Here is a 5,000-nt window from a genome sequence, read left to right on the forward strand (position 1 = left end):
CTGCCGGAGCCGCTCGACCTCGCAGGGCGGAGATCTCGGCCGGCTGGCCCCACGGCGCGGAGGGCCGGGCACGCGCCCGGGCCCCCCCCCAAAGGAGGAAAGTCCCAATCGGCCCCAGGATCCGGGGACGCGAAGAGGAAGAGGGACCCGATCCGCCTGAACGCCAGACGCCCCCTGCGGTCGGGGGCGCCGGCCCGCGAAGGACCCTTCCCGTCGCGAACGTGAGCGCCACATCGATCGGAAGGCGAGAGAGGAGCGGGCCCCCCCTCCCTCCGGGGGGCGCCGACAGTCGGAGTTCGCATCCCGGCCACCGGGCCTGCACCGGGGGTGCGAGGGGACGACGGGGTCCCCGGAGGAAAAGAGCCGGAAAAGGGGGGGCTCGGGGGGGCCGGGGGCCGCCCCACCTGCCAACGTGCCCCTGTCCCCCCTCACAAGATCGGGTACAACGCGCAGATTGGTCCCCGAGGCTCATCTCTGGTTCTCACAGGTTCCGAAAAACCTGTTCTCAGAAATCTCCTCGCACCCGTCAAAATGAACTAGTCGAAAAATCCAACCGCCAATTTAGGGGGACCAATCTGAAATCCTATCCGACCTCCTGGTTCTCTCGGTCGGCCGAGGGCACTTTTGGCGACCCCATCCGGACTTCCGTGAGACTGCCGGCCATCAGGTCAACCCGTCACTTTGAATGGGGTTGACCTGATGGCCGAGCAGGGACTTAGACATTTTTTCAGCCTTTTCCTCGGGGTTGACCTGGTGTCCCGGGGGGACTTAGACATTTTTTTCAGCCTTTTCCTCCGGGTTGACCTGGTGTCCCGGGGGGACTTAGACATTTTTTCAGCCTTTTCCTCCGGGTTGACCTGGTGTCCCGGGGGGACTTAGACTTTTTTTCAGCCTTTTCCTCCGGGTTGACCTGGTGTCCCGGGGGGACTTAGACTTTTTTTCAGCCTTTTCCTCCGGGTTGACCTGGTGTCCCGGGGGGACTTAGACATTTTTTTCAGCCTTTTCCTCCGGGTTGACCTGGTGTCCCGGGGGGACTTAGACTTTTTTTCAGCCTTTTCCTCCGGGTTGACCTGGTGTCCCGGGGGGACTTAGACTTTTTTTCAGCCTTTTCCTCCGGGTTGACCTGGTGTCCCGGGGGGACTTAGACTTTTTTTCAGCCTTTTCCTCCGGGTTGACCTGGTGTCCCGGGGGGACTTAGACATTTTTTTCAGCCTTTTCCTCCGGGCTGACCTGGTGGCCGAGCGTCTCGCCGTCCGCGGCCGGAGCTAGAGATGCCCCCCCCCCCAGGCCAGCCTGCGAAGCCGCGGCCAGGATCGGGCCCCTGGAAGTCTGACTAAAAATTTTCACCGACCCCAAAAACGGTTAGGGGGGGCCTCATAAAGCCTCCGGAGCGAAAAAAAAAAAAACGGAAAAAAGGATCGGGCCCACCCGAGGCAGGGGAGTCAGTAAGGGAAAGGGGACGAGGCGGCCCGGAGCCGGGTGCCCGGAGCCGGGTGCCGGCGGCCAGGATCGGGCCCCTGGAAGTCTGAAAAATTTTTTTCACCGACCCCCAAAGTGGTATTGGGGGGGGCTCATAAAGCCTCCGGAGCGAAAAAAAAAAAAAACGGAAAAAAGGATCGGGCCCACCCGAGGCAGGGGAGTCAGTAAGGGAAAGGGGACGAGGCGGCCCGGAGCCGGGTGCCCGGAGCCGGGTGCCCGCGGCCAGGATCGGGCCCCTGGAAGTCTGAAAAAAATTTTTTCACCGACCCCCAAAGTGGTGTTGGGGGGGGCTCACGAAGCCTCCGGAGCGGAAAAAAAAAAACGGAAAAAAGGATCGGGCCCACCCGAGGCAGCGGAGTCAGTAAGGGAAAGGGGACGAGGCGGCCCGGAGCCGGGTGCCCGGAGCCGGGTGCCCGCGGCCAGGATCGGGCCCCTGGAAGTCTGAAAAAAAAAATTTCACCGACCCCCAAAGGGGTGTTGGGGGGGGGCTCACGAAGCCTCCGGAGCGGAAAAAAAAAAACGGAAAAAAGGATCGGGCCCACCCGAGGCAGGGGAGTCAGTAAGGGAAAGGGGACGAGGCGGACCGGAGCCGAGTGCCTACGGCCATACCGGACGGAAGGCCCCCGATCCCGTCCGATCTCGGAAGGTAAACCGTCCCGGGCCTGGCTAGTACTTGGATGGGTGACCGCCTGGGAATCCCAGGTGCCGTAGGCAGCTTTTCCCGCTGCGAGCCAGCTCTCTCCTTTTCTGGGGAACAAGGGCAGGGTCGCCCTGCCAGGGGCCCTGGGGCTGAAGTCCCTGCCGGCCACCAGGTCAACCCGGAGCCTGCCCCTCTGCGGCCAGCAGGTCAACCCCATACCGGCAGGGGGTTGACCTGGTGGCCGGGAAGCAGAGCGGCCAGCAGGTCAACCCCATACATTCAGCGGGTTGACCTGGTGGACGGGAAGGAAAGCGGCCAGCAGGTCAACCCCATACTTTCAGCGGGTTGACCTGGTGGCCGGGAAGGAAAGCGGCCAGCAGGTCAACCCCATACATTCAGCGGGTTGACCTGGTGGCCGGGAAGGAAAGCGGCCAGCAGGTCAACCCCATACATTCAGCGGGTTGACCTGGTGGCCGGGAAGGAAAGCGGCCAGCAGGTCAACCCCATACATTCAGCGGGTTGACCTGGTGGCCGGGAAGGAAAGCGGCCAGCAGGTCAACCCCATACATTCAGCGGGTTGACCTGGTGGCCGGGAAGGAAAGCGGCCAGCAGGTCAACCCCATACATTCAGCGGGTTGACCTGGTGGCCGGGAAGAAAAGCGGCCAGCAGGTCAACCCCATACATTCAGCGGGTTGACCTGGTGGCCGGGAAGGAAAGCGGCCAGCAGGTCAACCCCATACATTCAGCGGGTTGACCTGGTGGCCGGGAAGGAAAGCGGCCAGCAGGTCAACCCCATACATTCAGCGGGTTGACCTGGTGGCCGGGAAGAAAAGCGGCCAGCAGGTCAACCCCATACATTCAGCGGGTTGACCTGGTGGCCGGGAAGGAAAGCGGCCAGCAGGTCAACCCCATACATTCAGCGGGTTGACCTGGTGGCCGGGAAGGAAAGCGGCCACCAGGTCAACCCCATACAGGCAGCGGGTTGACCTGGTGGCCCGAAAGCAAACCGGCCACCAGGTCAACCCGGAGCCTGCCCCCGCGGGCAGGGGCCGGCATACCCCCGTCCGTCCGGGGTCGCCCTGCCCCGGGCTCCGGGCTTAAGTCCCGAGCGGCCACCAGGTCAACCCGGAGCCTGCCCCCGCGGGCAGGGGCCGGCGGACCCCCGTCCGTCCGGGGTCGCCCTGCCCCGGGCTCCGGGCTTATTCCCCGTCCGGCCACCAGGTCAACCCGGAGCCTGCCCCCGCGGGCAGGGGCCAGGCGGAGCCCCGTCCGTCCGGGGTCGCCCTGCCCCGGGCTCCGGGCTTAAGTCCCGAGCGGCCACCAGGTCAACCCGGAGCCAGCCCCCGCGGGCAGGGGCCGGCGGAGCCCCGTCCGTCCGGGGTCGCCCTGCCCCGGGCTCCGGGCTTAATTCCCGTCCGGCCACCAGGTCAACCCGGAGCCTGCCCCCGCGGGCAGGGGCCAGGCGGACCCCCGTCTGTCCGGGGTCGCCCTGCCCCGGGCTCCGGGCTTAATTCTCCTCCGGCCACCAGGTCAACCCGGAGCCTGCCCCCGCGGGCAGGGGCCAGGCGGACCCCCGTCCGTCCGGGGTCGCCCTGCCCCGGGCTCCGGGCTTAATTCTCCTCCGGCCACCAGGTCAACCCGGAGCCTGCCCCCGCGGGCAGGGGCCGGCGGAGCCCCGTCCGTCCGGGGTCGCCCTGCCCCGGGCTCCGGGCTTAATTCCCGTCCGGCCACCAGGTCAACCCGGAGCCTGCCCCCGCGGGCAGGGGCCAGGCGGACCCCCGTCTGTCCGGGGTCGCCCTGCCCCGGGCTCCGGGCTAAATTCTCCTCCGGCCACCAGGTCAACCCGGAGCCTGCCCCCGCGGGCAGGGGCCAGGCGGACCCCCGTCCGTCCGGGGTCGCCCTGCCCCGGGCTCCGGGCTTAATTCTCCTCCGGCCACCAGGTCAACCCGGAGCCTGCCCCCGCGGGCAGGGGCCGGCATACCCCCGTCCGTCCGGGGTCGCCCTGCCCCGGGCTCCGGGCTTAATTCCCGTCCGGCCACCAGGTCAACCCGGAGCCTGCCCCCGCGGGCAGGGGCCAGGCGGACCCCCGTCCGTCCGGGGTCGCCCTGCCCCGGGCTCCGGGCTTAATTCTCCTCCGGCCACCAGGTCAACCCGGAGCCTGCCCCCGCGGGCAGGGGCCGGCATACCCCCGTCCGTCCGGGGTCGCCCTGCCCCGGGCTCCGGGCTTAATTCCCGTCCGGCCACCAGGTCAACCCGGAGCCTGCCCCCGCGGGCAGGGGCCAGGCGGACCCCCGTCCGTCCGGGGTCGCCCTGCCCCGGGCTCCGGGCTTAATTCTCCTCCGGCCACCAGGTCAACCCGGAGCCTGCCCCCGCGGGCAGGGGCCGGCGGAGCCCCGTCCGTCCGGGGTCGCCCTGCCCCGGGCTCCGGGCTTAATTCCCGTCCGGCCACCAGGTCAACCCGGAGCCTGCCCCCGCGGGCAGGGGCCGGCGGAGCCCCGTCCGTCCGGGGTCGCCCTGCCCCGGGCTCCGGGCTTAATTCTCCTCCGGCCACCAGGTCAACCCGGAGCCTGCCCCCGCGGGCAGGGGCCAGGCGGAGCCCCGTCCGTCCGGGGCCGCCCTGCCCCGGGCTCCGGGCTTAAGTCCCGAGCGGCCACCAGGTCAACCCGGAGCCTGCCCCCGCGGGCAGGGGCCAGGCGGATCCCCGTCCGTCCGGGGTCGCCCTGCCCCGGGCTCCGGGCTTAATTCTCCTCCGGCCACCAGGTCAACCCGGAGCCTGCCCCCGCGGGCAGGGGCCAGGCGGAGCCCCGTCCGTCCGGGGTCGCCCTGCCCCGGGCTCCGGGCTTAATTCTCCTCCGGCCACCAGGTCAACCCGGAGCCTGC

The 5,000-nt window shown here is 68.4% G+C and overlaps 1 non-coding gene across 1 annotated transcript; it reads left to right on the forward strand.

Moving 5' to 3' along the window:
* The first annotated feature begins 2,074 nt into the window (after positions 1–2,074).
* LOC141979730 (5S ribosomal RNA) lies at positions 2,075–2,193 on the forward strand. The gene has a single exon (XR_012637124.1). It is a non-coding gene; the product is annotated as a 5S ribosomal RNA (ribosomal RNA).
* Positions 2,194–5,000: the final 2,807 nt, after the last annotated feature.

The sequence above is a fragment of the Natator depressus genome, chromosome 28 (genome assembly GCF_965152275.1).
Source record: "Natator depressus isolate rNatDep1 chromosome 28, rNatDep2.hap1, whole genome shotgun sequence".
Classification (NCBI taxonomy): Eukaryota; Metazoa; Chordata; order Testudines; family Cheloniidae; genus Natator; species Natator depressus.